The sequence below is a fragment of the Calliphora vicina genome, chromosome 3, assembly GCF_958450345.1.
Source record: "Calliphora vicina chromosome 3, idCalVici1.1, whole genome shotgun sequence".
Lineage (NCBI taxonomy): Eukaryota > Metazoa > Arthropoda > Insecta > Diptera > Calliphoridae > Calliphora > Calliphora vicina.
In genome coordinates this window covers 14,866,356-14,889,020 of record NC_088782.1, presented here as the reverse complement: position 1 = coordinate 14,889,020, position 22,665 = coordinate 14,866,356, and the positions used below count along the sequence as shown (strand labels likewise).

Below are 22,665 nucleotides of genomic sequence, written 5' to 3'. Positions count from 1 at the left end.
TGCTGGCTTCTTTTTTGGCTTTGGAAAGAAATCGCATTGAGTAGATGCAGAAAACTTTTTTAATTTGAGTCTTCCATCGACAAGCGGTATGAAAGCATGGTATTGAGCAGTGCCATCGATTGTTACCGCAGCATCGAATCTGCTCTTTAGTGTTTTCAATGTTTCCTCATGATCCTCTTTGCTACTAAAAACTATTTTAGTTTCTTTACAATAATTCTTTACCCAATGGAATAAAGCAGTCGCATCTAAGATGCGATCTTGATGAGAGCACTGGAGGCTATACTTCGCTGCATTTCTTTTGAGGTTTGCTCCAATACCATCACATGCTCCTTTACCATGAGCAGTAGGATGAAAATGCCACTCAGCTGGCATTCCAAAATCTTTTTCATGAGCTGTAAGATTTGCGAAGCTACTTTTGTTTTTAAAATGTTGACGAGCTCCGTCCGAAACGTAGTATACCTTTTCTACTGTAAATTTTGATTTTAGATAATTTAGTATTATCTTCTGGTACTCATAAACTGCAACGGTGTCATGTTTTAAATCGTCGGATATGATTGCCATACTTTTGTGTTCCAGGTTTTCTTCTTTCATGTAGTAAATAACTACTGTGAATATAGTTGCTTGGTCGTTATTGAAGTGGAATGCTTGTATGGAATCCTGAAGAACATATTTATAGTTCTCTGCGAAATCAAATGAAATAATGAATTCACCAGACTTCAAATGTGTTTTCAAGTCCTTGAAGAATGACCACTGCTCTTTGACTAAAAAGTCATGGGTTCTCAAATTTAGCAATCCTCTACACAGTTCTTCCACAAAATCATCCACATTTAAAATTATGGTTTTCAGTGTGCATCTTTCAGTCTGAAGCCAAGATTCAAATTTTAACTCCTCAATACATTCTCGATCAAAAGAGTTGATTAAATTTTCTTTGATGGATGTGGTTTCCGGGCAATTCGAACATTCACCTAAGTGGCAAGAAGTTGTAGCATTAGGGCACATAGTCAATTTAAGGCAATCGCGGTAATGGTGTAAATCTTCTGATGAATCATCTTTTAAGTAATTTAAGTTGATTTCCTTCAACATCAATTTAACATTTTCATGGTAAATACAAACACATACTGTGTGCGTTCCGCTGCTTCCTGCAAAACACAATGTTTTGGCCTCAGTTGTGTAAATTTTGTGAATCCAATTTTGACATCCTCGTATTCAGATTGAAATGTTGCGAATAATTCATTCAGGTTACAGAGAACCATTCTCTTCTGCATTTGAACTTTCTTGCCATCGATTCGTACAGACATCCAGTCTTTCATCCCTGGCATCAGGCGACTCATATCATCTCGCTGATAAAACTGAGTTATTAGAGATTTAGTATCGCACTCCAAAGTTTTTCCCTTCTTTTTGTTTGGGAGTGTGAGAATCCCATGCTCAGCAACCATTTAAAAACATTTGTCTTGAGTTACAAAACATTTATTTTGATAGATATCCCACTCGCATCCCACTAAGCGACCAAAAAGGTTTTAAAGGAAAAGACCTAAGCTTTCTTTTGAGAAAAAAAATTAATAAAAAAAGAGTCCATTTTGGAAAAAAAAAGTCAAAAAGGTTTTTGATTTTTCAAAAAAAAGTAAAAAATTGTATGTCTTGAGTTACAAAACATTTTTTTTATAGATATCCCACTCGCATCCCACTAAGCGACAAAAAGGGTGTTAAAGGAAAACACATAAGCTTTCTTCTGAGCAAAAAAAAAAATTAAAAAATGGGTCCATTTTTTTAAAAAAAGTCAACAAAGTTTTTGATTTTGCAAAAAAATTAAAAAATTTTAAATCTTGAGTTACAAAATATTTTTTTTGATAGATATCCCACTCGCATCCCACTAAGCGACCACATAGGTCGCTTAGGAAAAGACCTAAGCTTTCTTAAAACAAATAAAAAAAAAAATAAAAAGGGCCCATTTTGAAAAAAAAAGTCAAAAATATTTTTGATTTAAAAAAAAAAATCAAAAATATTTTATTAAATTTTTTTAATTTTTTTTTTCGAAAGATTGCATAAATAGCTATCTAAACTATTTGGGACACATTTTGCTAAGAACAATAGGTAATAAGTTATATGGATAAAAAAAACACCTGTTTGGCCAAAATGTCAAATTTTGACCTCCTATAACTCAGAGAGTTCTCGACCGATCTTGTTGAAAAATGGTGTCCGAATTACTATCCAATAGAACTAACACTGGTGCAAATTTCATCGCGATCGGAAGACATCGATTTCAAAAGTTGGTTCACTTGACGTGAAATGCCCCATATACACTTGTCCAATCATGGTGAAGGATATAAAAAAGTTTATTTCCTTTAAATAAACCGGATTCTTTAAAATTGCAAATAAAAGCGTCAATTAGTTTAAAATTTAAACAACTCTTTAATTACTCACACTTTCAATACACACACGTATGTATATAGCGCCCTTTAAAAACACACTGGTCAAGCAGTACTTACTCCCGCAACCCTCAGATTAATAGTCCAACACACTATCGACTAGTCTATCGAGTCATCTTCTTATTTACATAGCGCCATCTTTTAGCAAATTCAAGAATTATCTATATCTACAGTGATCACCCAGAGCTGTTTGTTAATGTTGTCATACTTATAAACAATGTTAATAACAGCATGTTATCAATATTGTTTATAAGTAGAAGTTTCTACTTATATAAATGTTGATTAAAGATAATGAATGTTACAACCAGCCTGTTTAATTAAAATAGATAATACAATTTCGCAATAATATTTAAAAATACTACTATTACACAAAATGCTAAAGATAATTCAACTGCAACCAACATAAAGCCTAAAGGCAAAATAAATACATTTGATATTAAAGTTACATATAATAATTTAGTACTATTTTTATTTATATCACAAACTAAAAACCACAGTGAAGTTGTTCGAATTACAGTAATTGTAAAGATAAAATTTAGTTTTACTTTATTAACTGATTATGTTTTTTTTTTAGTAATTTTCCATTTATATAAAAATAATAAATGTTTTTTTTTTCCTAAAGCACCTTAAAACCTACTACATACAGCCTCAATTAAAAATTTAATACTTTAGCTTTATTTTAATACTGTATTTAATACTTTAATGTAGGTGGGATTTTTATATTAGTCGTGATTAGATTAAGGAAATATTTTATTAAAAATAAGCATTTATTCAGTTCGTATTACTTATTTGAATAAAAGTATATTCTGGATCTGTCTGTCTGTATGTTGAAATCCACTTTCCATAGCCCCCAAATAACTTACATATATGATGCATACATTAATATATCCGTAATAGTCCCGGTTCGGTTGCTTTTTAAAGTCGAGAATATCGGCCCACAAATGGCTGAGATATAAGCAAAAAACCACGAATACCTCGATTTTGACCTATTTTTATCTATATCTAAATTACTAAGTCATTAATATAGACAATATGGATATCAAATGATAGATATTTCAAAGGCCTTTCCTACGACTTATATGAGGCCATAGTAATTTGGACCTGCAATGGGTCAAAATCGGGAAAAATATTTTTTATCCCGAGTTTTTTTCACCCCAAAAAAAATTTTTTTTCATAAAATTTTTTTAAACCAAATTTCTTTTAAATTATAATATTTTAAAATAAAATAATAATTTTGTTTAAAAAATTTCCCGATTTTTTTCAAAAAAAAAAATTTTACCAAAAAAAAAAATTTCAATCTTTATCTTAAAGTCTACTTTGATGAAGGGTTTATAAGATTTTGCACAGACGAATATAGCTCTCCTACTTAATTTTCTATAACTTATGTCATTTATTTGACCCATTACTGCTTGCATTACTTAGAATTAGTTTGGTAATGGCTGGCTCCTATCTGTGTTAAAACAATAATTAAAACTACTGAATAGTCATTAATCCATTAACTGATAATTAAAACTTTTGCTTGTTATACCTTTATTTATAATATTCAGTTTTAATAGTAAAACTATTTAAAGTTTTCTTTAACAAATTTCCTAAAAATTTATCAGAAAATTTTAACTACGTTTTAACCACAAGTTATTAATTTACCGCATAAAAACATTAATTGTCTATAAAAATTCCTTAACAAAACATTAAATGTCCAAATCCAATTGACTGTAAGTGTTACGAATGAATTGTTTGAAAACATACAGCAGCAACAAAAAAAATACAACCACAAAAGTTAAAGAATCCTTCTTGGAATTAAAACCACAAATACAAATCAAGAAATATATATTTAGAGAAAGAGAGAGTTTTTTAAAAACAAAATTACACCCACACACACATTAAGAAGGCCCTCAAAAAAGTTGCTGAAGTAGCAGCAATTCTAGAGATAATACCTAGCAATGGGGGTCTCCACTGGTTACAGCATTAGCTTTTTTAACATGTTCAAGTGCTAGGCGGAATTCAATTTACCCTACATAGAATACAAAGACTAATATCCGGATTAAAAAAGACACTTAGTGACAATTAACTCTCCTATATATTACTTCTGGTGGCTAAAATAACTACTTTCTAAAGGGATTACTTTCTATATTACCGTGACAATTGACTTGACGCTAAATTGTTTATTTATTACTTCTGGTGGGTGACTACTCTCTTTATTACTTAGAGACGCTAAAGTGACAATTGCCTGGAATGTACAAAGTGTGAACATTGACTTATCTTTCAATTATAAAAATCACAAACGCGACATAGAGACACTAAAGTGACAATTGACTTGATGCTAAATTGTTTATTTATTACTTCTGGTGGGTGACTACTCTCTACATTACTTAGAGACACTAAAGAGACAATTGACATTAGTTTGCCTGGAATGTACATGATGACATCTCTTTCAATTATAAAAATCACAAACGCGACAAATAATTAGACATTAGTGAAACTTCTTATATTTAAAATATCTCGCTCTCGAAAAAGTTAAAAATGTTCCTAGGAACATTAGCAACGTTTTTTAGCTTCATTTAAATGTGAGCCCTCCCAATATACACATATCCATGTATGTATAACTACATGGAAACCTAAATACACGCAAAAAAACTTTTTTGTTTTTCTTTCGAAGACGAAAGTAAAATTTCCAATGAAAAGTTTTGTTGCAATAATACAAAAGAAAAGTCGAAGAAAAACTTTTACATTAAAAGATCCAAAAGATGTTTGTTAAATTTTTGGTTTTCCAAAACTACTGACCAAAATGTTTGGTTATTTGAGGTTGAAAAAAAACTAAACTAAAGAGAAGTTAAAAAAAAGTTAAACGAGCCAAGAGCTATTAATACGACTAGAATGCAATCCTACAGAAAAATGTGATTAAAATTTGCAAAATACCTAAAATAAAAGTAACCTATTATTACACAAGGCTACAAAATCGAAAAAATTTTAAAGGCTTTTTTAACCACTACACTATTTTGATGTATTGTGGTTCCAGTAGTACAAATATGGTCCAAATTTTAAATTTTTTTAAAAAAAATTTAATGAAAATTATGAATTTTTTTTAGACGTTTCTCCACATAGTTAATGATAACTCAAAAAGGTTTTGTTCGATATTATTAAAATAAACTTAGAAAAGTTGAGATTTACATAACCTTTAATCGTTTATTATATCGCATTTCAATCGGTTTAGTAGTTTCGGAATTATAATAACAAATAGAAGCAAAAAATATATTTTTTCCATGAAAATAGCAAATTTTATTGTCTAAAAAAATCATGAAAAATCGAAAACGTCTGAAATTTATCAGATTTAGTACTTTATCAAAAAGCTACATATAATAGGAATAAAATGAGATATTGATCATGAAAATTTAAGGATTCTTTTCGAATTTATTCACAATTAAGTGAATTTTCTCATTTTCACAAAATTTTAGTTTTTTGTTTGATAAACCTAAAATTGAGTAGTTAATGTTCTTCTTTTGAATGATTGAATTTTGAAAACATTTTCCCCCATGCTATCTACAAATTTTCACATATATATTGGTTTTTAATCGGCTCAGTAGTTTCGGAATTATAATAACAAATTGATGCAAAAAATATATTTTTTACGTTAAAATAAAAAATTGTTTGGTTTAAAAAAAATCATGAAATATCGAAAACAGCAGAAATGGTTCAGACTTATTGTTTTATCGCAAAGCGACATGTAATAGGAACAAAATGAGATATCCATCATAAAAATCGATTAATTCTTTTCGAATTTATTCACAATTAAGTGAATTCGCTCATTTTCACAAAATTTTAGTTTTTTTGTTTGATATAAATAAAATTGAGCAGTTAAGGTTATTCTTTCGATTAATTGAATTTTGAAAATATTTTCCCCATGCTATGTATAAATTTTCACATATATATTGCTTTTCAATCGGTTCAATAGTTTCGGAATTATAATAACAAATTGATGCAAAAAATATATATTTAACGTTAAAATAAAAAAATTTTTGGTTTAAAAAAAATCATGAAAAATCGAAAACGTCTGAAATTTATCAGATTTATTACTTTATCGCAAAGCCACATGTAATAGGAACAAAATGCGATATCCATCATAATATTCGATGGATTCTTTTCGAATTTATTCACAATTAAGTGAATTCGCTCATTTTCAAAAAATTTTAGTTTTTTTTTATTTACTTAAAATTGATTAGTTAATGTTCTTCTTTTGAATGATTGAATTTTGAAAATATTTTCCCCATGCTATATACAAATTTTCATATATATATTGCGTTTCAATCGGCCCAGTAGTTTCGGAGTTATAATAACAAATTGATGCAAAAAATATATATTTAACGTTAAAATAAAAAATTTTTTGGTTTAAAAAAAATCATGAAAAATCGAAAACGTCTGAAATTTATCAGATTTATTACTTTATCGCAAAGCCACATGTAATAGGAATAAAATGAGATATCCATCATAAAAATCGATTAATTATTTTCAAATTTATTCACAATTAAGTGAATTCGCTCATTTTCACAAAATTTTAGTTTTTTTTTTATTTACTTAAAATTGATTAGTTAATGTTCTTCTTTCGATTAATTGAATTTTGAAAATATTTTCCCCATGCTATGTATACATTTTCACATATACATTGCTTTTCAATCGGCTCAGTAGTTTCGGAATTATAATAACAAATTGATGCAAAAAATATATATTTAACGTTAAAATAAAAAATTGTTTGGTTTAAAAAAAATCATGAAAAATCGAAAACGTCTGAAATTTATCAGATTTATTACTTTATCGCAAAGCCACATGTAATAGCAACAAAATGAGATATCGATCATAAAAATCGAAGGATTATTTTCGAATTTATTCACAATTAAGTGAATTCGCTCATTTTCACAAAATTTTATTTTTTTTGTTTGACATAAAATTAAGTAGTTAGTGTTCTTCTTTCGATTGATTGGATTTTGAAAAATTTTTCCCGTGCTATGTACAAATTGCTTTTCAATCGGCTCAGTAGTTTCGGAATTATAATAACAAATTGAAACAAAAAATATATTTTTTACGGGAAAAGAGCTAATTTTTTTGTTTAAAAAAAATCATGAAAAATCGAAAACGGCAGAATTTTCAGATTTATTATTTTATCCCAAAGCCACATGTAATAGGAACAAAATAAGATATCGATCATAAAAATCGATTAATTCTTTTCGAATTTATTCACAATTAAGTGAATTCGCTCATTTTTACAAAAAATTAGTTTTTTGTTTGATATACATAAAATTGAGTAGTTAATGCTATTTTTCTTGATTTTTGGTACATCAAATCTATATATAAATTATTGAAGCATTTTTTTGCTGTTTAACTGTGTTACCGTTCTCCAGAATCTATCAGTTTCTAATCGAACAGTTTCATATTATGATTGCTATTAAATTATATTATGGTTCGTATACTCAGCCATTTTCCAATCGATTTTTACAAATCTATGGACTCCAACAAAACAGAATGACTATATCAGAACCCCTGATTATTTGTTTCGATCAGTTTTGTATCACTGCATTATATGTTAATTAGTAATCATAACACAATCATGTGTAAACATAGTATGGTTCAAGGATCATAACCGATTTTGAAGTATTAAATCTGCTTTATTTTTCAAACATATTAGAGAATATCAGGCCTGTCACACATTTTGTTCGGAATGGTTTCAATTCCGTAGTTTTTATTCCGATCGATTTCGTTTTAGGTTCTTCAGATTCCGTGTAATTTATTAATTCCAAAAATATTTAATAATTCTATATTTCTGATTTAAATTTGAAAGCGTTTTTTATATTAAAACAATAGGGAAGCTTTTGGTATAGAAATTGATTAAAAATTTTAGAAAAACCAAAAAAAAATTTCGTTTTACTTTCTCTGAAGAAGCAAAATACGGAAATAATTCCACTTTCGATCGGAATGGAATTCTGTGACAGGCCTGTTTGTTATGTTATTGGCACATGAAAATCTTAAGAGAGAAAAAATATAGCATCCCCAATTAAATGCTACAGGATGTTGCAAACCTAATAACAAACTTATATAAGAAAATAAACCCCATCACTTCTGTTTAAGTCTAACCTCAAAAGATGTATATTAGACACAGAGAAAGAAGCTAAAAGAAAAAGAAACCGAGCCAGCAACAACATCAAATAGAAATAGAAAGTAACTAAAAATAATTTCAACTAATTGTAAATACATTTGTAGAGCAAAAAAAAGAAGAAAAAAAACAACATAACTGACAACTACACTAGTTAACAGCAATAGTTACAGCTCGTTAAATGTACATAATAAGTATGTTTGGGGGTCTCATGTTCACAGAAACAGTTTTACAAAAGCACATATACATATAAGTGGTGGTCATAAAGAGAACGTAACCATAAGGACTAGAATAACTTGTTAAACAATTTATTTCTATGTTGCAATCTGATCATCTTTCGATTGTGATTGTGTTATTCGTGTTGTTTACAAGTTAATAACCGATATTGTTGCCCACCCTCTGGTGGCTTTGCATGCCGACCACTGATTTATATAAATGTATGATTTATATGTGTGCGTGTTAAAAAAAAGTTTTGTTTTTTAAGCTTTAAACCAGTGTATATTTTATAAGAGAATATATGAGATGCATCGAAAAAGTTGCTTTAAAATCTATAATAATTATTACATATAAGAGTGCTATATTCGGCTGTGCTGAATCGTATTTATTTTTCACTAGAGTACTTTAAAAAAATTGTAAAAAAAATATTTTTTGTAACAACAATTTTATAGTAACAAATATTTTTTTTCTGAAAAAAACTCGGGTTAAAAAATATTTTTTTTTTGGCACATTTTAGGTTAGAATTACAATGACGTTATATAAATCGTTGCAATGGACTTTGAAATATCTATCATTAGATATCCATACTGCCTATGTTAATGACTTAGTAATCCAGAAATAGATCAAAAATAATAAATCGAGGTAGTCGTGGTTTTTTGCTTATATCGAGCCCTTAGCGCCAAATTATCGTAAGCCACAAAACACACATTTTACAGGAGAAGGTTTTTTTGATTATTTTGAAATTTATACAGAGAATTAAAAATGTTATGATGCGATATCGTTCGTTCAAGCTATTTGTCTATTTTTCAAAAATATTTATAACTTTTGACAATTAAAAATTCATGGAATACTTTATTGAAAAATATGACAAAAACTGTTTTATATTGAATTTTTGCATGGATACAAATTTTTCGAATTGAAATTAAATTTTTATTTATAAATAGTTTTTAATGAAATTTCACAGTTATGTAGATTTTTCTATTTAAAATGGAAAAATTAAAACGAATTTTGAAATTTATTATCAGCAATTCCGAAATTCCCAAAAAAGTGTTGAAAAATTCCAAAAATGATAATTTTTAGTTTTTTGGCTATAATATTCATACCAGGGTCGTGGTTATCGGGAACCTTTACAAAATAATTAGAAACATATTGAGCCACCTATAATCGGTTACTATATTTAGATATCGAATATGCGATTTGAGAATTTATGCCCTAAAGTTTTATTTTACATAAAAAATAGGTATTTTTTGAAAGGACCTGGTCCCCTCCGTAACAACAATTTTGAAATTGGTTTTCCTTTAAAATATTTTATGAAAACTAAGCTTTCAGAAAGTAGAAATTCCTTATACATCCTCTTAGAAATTTTTTGCGATAACTTAAAAAGAAAAAAAGTTATTTTTTCCAAAATTGCTTTTTAAAAATTTTTTAAATTCAAATGCATATAACTTTGGACTTAGTCATTATTTTTAAACAGTTCTTTTTCCATTTGACACATACATGTGTTGTTAGTCCAATAAAGGAAAACTGGAGAAAATCCGGAAATATTTGGATACGCTGTTATCAAAAAACTGGAGTAGGTGGGTAAAAATGTTGAAAATTTAATTTTCAAATGAGAATATCTCCTAAGCTATAATAGATAAATGATAGCTACGAAAAGGTTTTTTGTAGTGCTCGATGAGAAGATTCAACATGTATAATGTTTTTGAAATCGGAACTCAAACCAAGAAATAATATCGTTTTAAAAATGTAACATACCCGAGGTGTCCTACTTTGAGAGCCCTTGGTCGCGCCCCTGAATTTACTTGCATGAATTAATATAATTGGATCCTTAGTAAACGCTTCAATTAGAATTCCTGTTTTAAAAGCAATTCTCCTACCAACCTCGTTAATCTGCACTATTTTATGTGTGTTTTTGTTTTTTCAATACTTTTTTTTTTGTCTCTACTCATTTCATTTCATTTGTGTTTTTATACTTTTAACATTAATTACAAAATTCTTTTGTAAGTATGCGTTAGAGCATACTGCCAATGTGTGAGTAAGAAATGCTACAGTTTTGTTTGTTTTTTTTTTTTAGATTTAACATGTATTGATTTACAAAACAACACCCTGACTTTAAGGCCAACACGACCCATGATGACCCCATCACAACAATAATAATAGAAAGCCATTGGCCACATGCCAATACAATTTTTTACATTTGATGTGTTTATGAATGAACATGAATTTGATTTTATTTTATTTAAAAAAGTGTTTTTTTCAACAAATTTTTAATTGCAAGCCTAAACTTTTCTTTATTTAATAATAAAGTAAATTTATTTAGTTAAATTTACTACAAAACTCTTTATCTTTATGACTAATTTTCACAAATTATAAATAAATCTTTAGAAATATTCCATAACATTAATTTTATTGCAAAAAGGCCAGCCTAAAAGTAGACTTTATATTTTTCTATTTTTTTATTTTTTTCTTTTTCTTTTTATAGGAGTTTTTTTTTAATGCTTCTTTTACGATTATGTTGGGTGATAATTTTTTTCTACTTCGTTTGTTTTTAATTTTGTGGTTTGCGATATCTTTTTTTGGGAATATTTAAAGAAAAATAGAACAGAAGGAAAATAATTTAAATTATATCACTTGAAATTAATGAAACACAAATGGTTAGATAAGAGAACCAGCAAACCATTTGTTAAATTAATGAGTTTCTTACAAATTTCATGTAATTTTTGAATGAACTTGACCTAAACTTGAGAGTGCGTTGTTCAAACTGGTAACACACATGTTTCTTATTAATTTCTTGATGTGGAAAACATGTGGCTTCAAAAAGACGGTACCATCTGAAACAATTAAATTATTCCATGAGACATTTCTTGGTCATGAGCTCTCTTATTTCGGTGATCAGAATTAGCCCACAAGATCGTGTGATTATTTGTAGGTTAAGGGCTATTTCAATCAAAATTACTATTTACCTTGTTTCAAAAACTTGTACAATTTTTTATTATTTTTCAATTTGTCTTTTTGCTTGGCAATACGATGATATTTTTTGCCAGCTCTTGTAGGTGCTGGTGATTGATTTTCAATATCTTTGAATTGCTGATAGGTTTTTGCAAACGGTTTCAAACAATATTGGCAGGGTAGTGAAAGATTTTTAAATTTTTTAGAATGACGCTGCGAAGTTTCCGGCTGCAATAGTTTATGCTGGCACAACATGATTTGATTTTTTAATTTTATTAAGATTCAACTTTTAAATAAAAAAGATTTTTATTTTTTTTAACCGTTTTTCCGTCAAATTTGTAACTTAAACGTTTAACAAAACACTAAACTGTTTAAAATGAAATTCAAAATAAATAATAGACAAACTACTCTCTCATAGTCGTATGTTAAACTTGAAAAGAAAATTAAAAACAAATGCGGTGAAAATACAAAAGAAAATTGTGAGTGAAAAGTGTTAAAAGTAGTTGCAAAATGAAAAACATGTAAATTAAAGAAAAAAGTCTAATTGCTAAGTCACTATTCTGTTTCTGAGCTTCTCTTCCTTTCCCTTTAACACAACCACTTTTGTTTTTCTCTCTAGCTGCTTTATACAATAATGTTCTGCTGCTGTTGCTTACAACGCAAATTAGATTAGAAATGCATAAAAACACAAAATTTTGAAAAAAAAAATGCATAATAAAGGGTCTTTCATTAAGTGGTTGCTGTCGTTAAATTTAAATAAAATAAAGTTTGTGTGAGATATCATTGAAATTTGTTATTTGTTTGAAAGGCTCAAGACTCTGGCGCATAAATCAGGCTGAAATTGACCACTGACATAGGTTATGTTGGCTTTGAGGGCCGTTGTGGTTAAGAAAACCCCACAAGAAATCGTCTAATGTTGTCAAATCGATCTCACGATCTCAGTGATCAGTTCCCATCACCTCCACGTGAGATGACCATGCCCTCAAATCGCTGGTCCAGAATATGACATGAACTGTGTGGCATGTAGATCCCTTATGATGAAACCACATGTCGTTGGTGTCCATATCATCCAATTCAGGCCAAAAATAAGTTGGTAATCATCGACCTATAGCGCCCGCCGTTGACGGCCTGGCCAACACCTTTCTCAAAGAAATTTGGAGTCATAGGTCGCTCTTGGATCTCATGTAAATTGGTATCGTCCCAAATTCGTCAATTTTGTTTGTTGATGTACTCATTCATCCAGAAACTAGTCTCATCGCTGAAGATGATTTTTTGATCAAAAACGAACAGAAGAGAACAACCATTTGGATACAAAAATTTTATAATTTGCACGTCTTGTTGGACGCTATATCCTTCAACGATAATTTGACAAAACAAACTGAATAAATGACAGCCAATTCAACAGCTGTTGCTTCAAATATATGGCCGCTATCAACTCTCAAAGCCTGGAACTCCCTATTGGAAGACCCTTTTGTATAAAGGAATCTGATAAAAAAAAACACAACCTCCGAATTGATAAAAACCAGTACAATATGAAAATTAGAATTTTAACCGCGTTCTTACACTATCTCTCTCATATTTAATACAATTTTCCACAGGCAGCCGGATACCAGAGATGAGAACATTTTAGCATACAGATGTTTCCCCTTATTGTACAAGTTTATACAAAACCGCTTTTAGTCAGTGGTTAGAATTTTTATTAGGATAGAGAAAGCCAGTAGGAAAAGTGTTAAAAAAATACATGCCAGCAATATGCATTCAAATGATTTACACTAAAATTAGCATAAAATATGGTCGGAATTAAAAAATATCACAAGGAATTAAAAAAAAGAGAGTATTTTGTGTAAATATATTCAAATGTTCAGCTGATAATAATTAAAATTGGTTGGTGTGATGGCGCTAGGAAAATTCAAACTAAAGTTGTGATAGACAGTTTCATCATATCACAGTTGTATTGTTTCTGGAAAGCCAAAAAGTTTATTTAAATATTCAAATTCGGTAGTATGTTAAAGGGAATTTGTAACAAAAAAAAGTAGTGATAGTTACATATCACAGTGATAGTTTGTCAAAATCGTAGAGGTTATGAAAAACAAGGAAAAAATTAAAAAGTTGTGTTAATATAGTACAGAGGAAAATGTGTATTACTCACTACATGCAGATAAAAAACCTGATTCAGCATGGTTACGGCAACCATAATGTGTTCTTTGTAACAATATATTCTTGTCGTATACACAAAGTAACTTGTAATGATAATATGATTACTTTGGATTATAATATGATTTCATTGGGCCACAATATGATTACTTTGGATCATATTATATTTGTTTTGGAACATAATACAAGTACTTTAGAAAATGGTAATAATATGATATTTTATAATGCTAATATTGATCATAACATGTTTGGATTACAATCATAAGGCATCCAAAAATATGCAATATCATATTTTTTGCTGTGTGTCGTATAAACATATGAGTTAGTTTTATATCAGTTTCAGACAATTTTAAGAATTTTGGCATCGATTTGTTTGTTGTGGATATTTTTGCATATTTTGCTCTTTACTGCATATTTTAGCATATTTTGCGTTCTATAGCATATTTTTGCATATTTAACTCATAACTGCATATTTTTGTTGCATATTTTCTTTTATTTTTCATTATTTTATTTTCCTGATATAATATTATTGTTTGTATTGTAATTTTTCATTTCTATATTTTACTATTTTGTTGAGGTCCAATGATAATTGGTCTAAGCTACTTAAATACAAAAATAGAGTACCCATAATCGACTTATCTTCATAGAATTTTCGTTGACTTAAGGGTGCTTAGTTTCCATATATTTCAATTAAATTAAAAATATACACACACATAAATATTACAATTTAACAAATAGTAAAAATACGTAAACAATTAAAAGAAAATTCCAAAATTGTATGTTATTATGGGCAACTTCATAACAAATTTTTGGATATATTTAAAAGAAGGAATTTAAGGAGGTTGGGCATTAATAGTTTACCACTAATGTAAAATTGAATAAGTATTCAACAGATGTTCCGAATATTATGATCCATCGAAAATTTCGCGTTCAAAACCCATTGATATATGTATTTACATAACTTTTAAAAAAAAGTTATTAAGAAATCATTAAAAAACAATATAAGTGGATATCGATAGACGGTACGTACAATGGATAAGAAAGGAAGAAACATGGGAATTTTGAGTCCCAATGATAAAACTTGAATAAAAAGTTTTTTTATATTTTTATACCCTTCACCTTCGTGAGAAGGGTATATATATGTTTGTCATTCCGTTTGTAATTTCTACATTTTTCATTTCCGACCCTATAAAGTATATATATTCTGGATCCTTATAGATAGCGGAGTCGATTAAGCCATGTCCGTCTGTCTGTCTGTTGAAATCAATTTTCTGAAGACCCCAGATATCTTCGGGATCCAAATCTTCAATAATTCTGTCAGACATGCTTTCGAGAATTTTGCTATTTAAAATCAGCAAAATCGGTCCACAAATGGCTGAGATATGAGGAAAAAACCAAGACAACCTCGATTTTTTACCTATATCTGGATTACTAAGATATTAATATAGACAATATGGATATCTAATGATAGATATTTCAAAGACATTTGCAACGACGTATATAAGACCATACTAAGTTGGACCTATAATGGGTCAAAATCGGAAAAAAAAAAATTTTAACCCGAATTTTTTTTTTTTCAAAAAAAAAATTTAAGACAAAAAAAAAATTTTTTTTAAATTTAAAAAAAAAAAATTTAAAAATTTAAAATAACAATCGAAAAAAATTTTTTTCCAAAAAATTAAAAAATTAAGTTTTGTTTACCTAAAAATATTTAAAATTTTAAGGTATAATTTGATGAAGGGTATATAAGATTCGGCACAGCCGAATATAGCACTCTTACTTGTTTTAATTGCAGTTGTTGAGCTGAGAAGCTGGGTGAAGGGGGAAAAGGCTGGATAATTGGAAGAGATGTTCAAACTCTCTGAGCCGAAACAAAATCGTTTAGATTTTGTACTCAGAATAATTTAAAAAACAATATGAAACGAAAAGGAAGGAATAAAACAAATGAATTAGGAATTTTCTAATTATTTATTAAATTATTTGGAAGGTGGATTCTTACCATAAGGAACAATAGGAGTAATACAGCGATGTGAACAGGTTAGAGTTAGATTTGTATCTCCCCCAAAAAAGAAGTATTTACGACTCTACGATTAATTTAGTACTTAATGACAAGTGGAAGTATACTGCAACATATAACATTCTGCATTTATATATATTGTGGGAAAATAGGAATTGCAGGGAAATTAGGAAAATTGCTAAGTGTTGTTTTTGGCGTAAACAGCAGTCATTCCACTATTGTAAGGCTTTTTTATAATTCTATTTAAATTTTAGAAACCGTATTCAGATATTAATCTAGATACATGACGAATGCTCCAAAATCCATTGCAATTTGTAGCATAAAATGACACAGGCTATTCATAGAGTTTTTGAAACATTATTTAAATGGTAAAAACGTTTTTAAAGCTTCATATAGAATAGAAACATTTCGAGAAATTGATTTGGACATCCTCAGTAGGGATCCTATAAACATTGGGACACATGGATTGAGAAAGTAAAATATTATGCCACTAATTACCAAAAAAAAAGTTTGAAGTATTAGGCAGTTTAAAAGATGAGACAAATCAATTGATTAAGATTGTCTAAGAAACTCGAAAATCTAAAACAAAGATTTAGTTTAAAAATTTTAAAACTTAAGTAAATACATAGTAATTTATTGCTAAATATAATAAAATTAATTGAATCAAACTATTTTCATGTAGTGCCAAATTCACTAAAATCCTATAATAACCAAAATTTAATCCTATAATAACCAATTTTAATTTATGATCTCAATATTTTATTTACTTCATATACATATATTTTTTTAATGAAATTTTGAAATCAAACAATAACCAACTATTTTTAAGTGCATATTTTTTTATATTTTAATAGCATATTTTTCGTTTTTAAGTGCATATTTTATGCGCATAAAACACTTTTTTTAGAGCATATTTTTGGTTGCCCTGCTCATCATAATATTTTGCTCTTAAATTATGTTTACCTCGACCCTGTTGTTTCTCTAAGTGTAAGTTTCCTTTACAAGAAATCGAAATCGGCCCACAAGTGACTGAGATATAAAAAACCGGGCAACCTCGATTTTCTGCCTATTTTTTATCTATATCTGGATTACTAAGTTATTAATATAGACAATATGGATATCTAATGATAAATATTTCAAAGACCTTTGCAGCAACGTAGGTTGGACCTACAATGGGTCAAAATCGGGAAAAATATTTTTTTACCCAAATTTTTTTTTTTATCAAAAAAATTTTTTCTCAATAAATTTCAAAAAAAAAATATTAAAAAATTAAAAAAAAGAAATTTTTAAAAATTAAAAAAAAAAATCTAAAAACTATTTTGAAAAAAAATTTAATTTTGTTTACCTAAAAATATTTTAAATTTTTATTTTAAAGTAGAATTTGGTGAAGGGTATATAGGATTCGGCACAGACGTATTCTTAAATTATTTAATTTTTTTCCAAAAAATCATTTACAATTCAATACAAATATTCTCCATGTATTTATAAAATAGATTTTCTAGTTAAATTTTGTAAATCTCTTTAGTTAAATGGAAAACTACAACTATTACTTCATACATTTCAAAACCATGATATTTAATGTAAATTCTATGCAAATTCTTGTCAAGTCATTTAAATTTTCCCTGTATTTCCACAACATTTGTTTAATATATTTATATAGAAATATTTGTGTTGTTAATACTAAAAAAAATAATAATAATTGAGAGATATTCAATTTAAGGACATTATAACATAACAGTGTTAAAAAGTTAACATAATAAATCAATTGTTACCAATGTAATAGTTTAGCAAAAAATGTTTTAAAGACTCTAGAAAAGGTGGTTAGAAAAGTGACCACCAAACAAAATAAATCAAATAATCCAGCTATACCCCCCATACAAAATAATCTCAATGATTTAACTACTAAATAAAACTGATCAGTTTCTAGTTTTACTCATGCTCATTTCATATTGTGTTAGTCAAACTAATCACAGTGATAAAAAACATATCACAGATATATTGTACAAAAATACTTATCAATGTGTCAAGGTTTTTCAACAATTCTGAACTAGTTTTGCTGGTGTTAGAAAAATGTAGATATGTATGCTCTCCAACAAACATACAGTGATATATTTTTTTAATAACTTTATATATGTACAAGAGAGAAATGTATTTTTTTACATCAAAAGCTTAAACCTACCATTGACATAAATTTATCTGTGAAAAAACCAAACTTCAAACAGTTTTTTGTTTCAGAATTCTAGGAAAAATACTGATAGTGATAATAATTTATTACAAATGTAACAGCTTTGCTTTGAGCAAAATCTGTCAATGGGAAAAGCCATCATAGAGATACAATTTATGGGAAATGTGTTAAAGTTCTAACACAAACAACGGATTAAAATATTGTATAACAATTTAGGGGTGTAATGGAAAAACCAATACAGTTTAGTAGCCGTGTTGTATGAAACAAATTTGTCAAATGCAATAATTAATTGAGGTAAACTTTCACTGCTCTATTTGGTAAAACACTTTTTACCATAAAAAAACGAAACTATTTTACACAAAAATATCATACAGATGAATTTTTTTTTGTTTATCATATTCTATGAACTAAAATTAAACACTTCATATTACATTGGTGATTATCACAATATTGAAAATGACTTTCTAACCTCTTTTAGTTGTAATATAAAGAATTTATCTAAACAAATTGTTATTAGCTACATAAAAAAAAAATATGGGTGATGAAAAATTCATCACTATTTATACTTAGCTTTGCAATTTAATGTTCTAACAATTTGATAACACTACTATGAAGATAATAAACATTTTCTGGTTAGAAATGTAGTAAATATTACAAAAAAAAAACAAAAATGTTTCAATTTATCTCTGGAGATATAAAAGAGTTTAATAAAATAGTATTGTAATACCACGCAATTTGTAGCACTAAAATGTTATTAAAAGCAGTAAAAATTAAGTATCTTAAAATATCACAAGATGTCTTTACATCATTTTATGACCATGACAAACTCTTGCAGTGATATAAAAATTAAAACGAAAAGAAAAATTAAAGTTGCATGTAAATGCCACACAAAAACAAAGTCAAACATTGGAAAAATCATGTAATATAATTCTCAAAGGTTTCTCAAACCTAAAGAGAAATTTATCATTCAATTTGGTTAGAGCTTGATTAGAAATCAAAAAATATTTATATTTTCCATAAAAATGTGTCAAGTGTTTCAAAAATCATAAAAATTAATTCTCAAAGGTTTTTTAAACCAAAAGAGAAATTCAATTTTACCATAAAATGTGGTTAGAGGTTGATTAGTAATTAAATAATATGTTAAATGTTTCAAAAATTATGTCTCAAAGTTTTCTCAAACCTAAATAGAAATTAATTTTTATTGTTAAATTTGGGTAAAGGTTGATTAGAAATCAAAAAAATATTTATATTTCACATAAAAATATGTTAAATGTTGGAAAAATCATGTAATATAATTCTCAAAGATTTCTCAAACCTAAATTTTTTATCGTTAAATTTGGTTAGAGCTTGATGAGAAATCAAAAAATATTTATATTTAGCACAAAAATATGTCAAGTGTTTGAAAATTATAAAACATAAATCTCAAAGGTTTCTCAAACGTAAAGAGAAATTTATTTTTTTCATTAAATTTGGTTAGAGATTGATTAGAAATAAAAAAATATGTCAAGTGATTGAAACATCATGTAACATAATTCTCAAAGGTTTTTCAAACCTAAATATAAATTTATTTGTATCGTTAAATTTGGTTAGAGATTGAAAATAAATCAATAAATATTTATATTTCCCATAAAAATATATCAAGTGTTTGAAAAATCATGTAATATAATTCTCGAAGGTTTCTCAAACCAAAAGAGATATTCAATTTTATCGTAAAATTTGGTTGATTATAATCAAATCAAATATGTCAAAAAATATGTCAAATGTTTCAAAAATCATGTAACATAATTCTCAAAAGATTCTCAAACCTAAAGAAAAATTTATTTTTAACGTTCAAATTAGTTTGATCTTAATTAGTAATCAAAAAAAAATATTTATATTTTCCATAAAAATGTGTCAAGTGTTTGAAAAATCATAAAACAAAATTCTCAAAGGTTTCTCATACATAAGAGAAATTTATTTTTATCGATAAATTAGGTTAGAGCTGGATTAGAAATCAAAAAATATGTATATTTCCCATAAAAATATGTCAAGTTTTTGAAAAATCCTGTAATATAATTCTCAAAGGTTTCTCAAACCTAAATATAAATTTAGTTTTATTGTTAAGTTTCATTAGAGGTTGATTAGAAATCAAAAATTATGTCAAATGTTGGAAAAAATCATGTAATATAATTCTCAAAGGTTTCTCGAACCTAAAGAGAAATTTACTTGTATCTTTAAATTTGATTAGAGCATGATTAGAAATCAAAAAATATATATATTTTCTATAAAAATATGTAAAATTTTTGAAAAATCATGTAAAATATTTCTCAAAGGTTTCTCAAACTTAAAGAAAAATTTATTTTTATCGTTAAATTTGTTTAGAGCTTGATTAGAAATCAAAAAATATTTATATTTCCCATAAAAATATGTCAAGTGTTTGAAAAATCATGTAACATAATTCTCAAAGGATTCTCAAACCTAAAGAAAAATTTATTTTTAATGTTCAATTTAGTTAGAGCTTGATTAGAAATCAAAAAATATTTATATTTTCCATAAAAATGTGTCAAGTATTTGAAAAATCATAAAACAAAATTCTCAAAGGTTTCTCAAACATAAAGAGAAATTTATGTTTATCATTAAATTTGGTTAGAGCTGGTTTAGAAATCAAAAAATATGTATATTTCCATTAAAAATATGTCAAGTTTTTGAAAAATCCTGTAATATAATTCTCAAAGGTTTCTCAAACCTAAATATAAATTTATTTTTATTGTTAAATTTGATTAGAGGTTGATTAGAAATCAAAAAATATGTCAAATGTTGGAAAAAATCATGTAACATATATCTCAAAGGTTTCTCAAACTTAAAAAAAAATTATTTTTATCGTTAAATTTAGTTAGAGCTTGATTAGAAATCAAAAAATATTTATATTTCCCATAAAAATATGTCAAGTGTTTTAAAAATCGTGGAATATAATTCTCAAAGGTTTCTCAAACCTAAATATAAATTTATTTTTTACATTTTAATAGAGTTTGAGTTTAATTTAAAGTAAAAAATATTAAAAATTTATTAATATAATTCTCAAAGGTTTCTCAATGTTTATTAAATATTCTGAAACGTTTGAAATTTGTACACCAAAAAAAAAAATATATTTCAACCAATCGACTCAATCCTTTTACTGATCATTTCTTTCTTCAAATCAACATCAAATTGTATGCTCTCTTTAGGCTTGAGAAAGGCTTTGAGAATAAAGTTTGATATCAAATGAAAATAACACAATTTCTCAAATTAACAAATTGTTTTTGTTGAAATGTTGCTTAATAATGACAACGTAGATATTCTCAAAGGTTTATGTTCATTCTCAAACGTTTGAAATTTTTTCTCAAATTGTCATTGTGTTTTTGTTGAGATGTTGTTTTAAAATAACAACGTAGATATTCTCAAATGTTTATCAAATCATTCTCCAACGTTTGATATTTTGTTACTCAAAAAAGTATTAACTAATATTCTTAATATCCTTCAACCAATTGGTAGAAGCCGTTAAACAAATGTTACCTAATTTCTTAGAACACAGCCTTTGCTCAACTACTTCTAGGTAATGTATGTGGCATGTAGTAGTCATTACAAAGTATCAAATAATCAGTATTATCTAGCCACATGCAAGTTTTTGTTAGATCATTCCTAAATCTGCCTTAATTTAAACATATCCCTATAAATTCAAGCACTAGAACTTTTTGTTGGAATTTGAATTGAATGCAAATATTAAACTTGAAAAATATTTGAAAATATTTTTCAAACAAAAAAACAAGAAGCTTGAATTTATGTTTGCTTTTTACTGGAGAATGCTATTGGTATAAAGTGTAATACAACTATTATTCAATAGCTTTACTCAAGGCATGAATTACACTTGTTTTCGACTTGAATTTCAGTAAATATTATTACTATTATAAATAATATGCTAAACTATATTTAATAACTTGCCATAAAATCGATTAAAATTCCATTTTCTTTTAAACTATAAAAGGACACATTTCATTTAACTAAACTTCCGTTTTTCTCCACCCATTAATAATAAAAATTACTTATTCTATCGCCTGCCAAATGAAATAATCAGTTTGAAAGAAATTTAAATAAATATTTCAAACAATAATCCTTATTTGACAATCCCAGATAATCCCATTTAATATATGAACCCCCCCAACCCATTTAATAATGACAAAAATTATACATAATTTTGTGTGTGTTTGCTGGCCTAAACAATTTTGTTGCCATCTTATAATTTCTTATCGCCTTTAAAGCTTTAAATAGTTGTTACAAGCTTTAAGGCAAATGCGTGACAATAATATGAAATTAAGTCAAGTAGTAATGGGAAAATGTAAGGAAAAAGAAAAAAAGTCCACTACTAAAGTATTTACTATGATAACAACTACAAGTTCAAGCTCTCTGTGTCACTCTGAATTACTACAAAAGGCCTACGAACCATAACAAGGACAACAATCTTGGTTAAATAATAGATATAGAAGATACAGACATGAGTTTAATAAAAAATATTTTGTATAAATGCAAAGAATAGTAGTTACTACAGGGGGTTTTTCCTCATATA

The 22,665-nt window shown here is 27.3% G+C and overlaps 1 protein-coding gene across 1 annotated transcript in view; it reads right to left on the bottom strand.

The window, feature by feature from the left end:
* Window positions 1-22,665, bottom strand: part of LOC135954095 (myb-like protein Q) — a 97,604-nt gene that overhangs the window by 37,363 nt on the left and 37,576 nt on the right. The gene's annotated exons all lie outside the window — the stretch shown is intronic.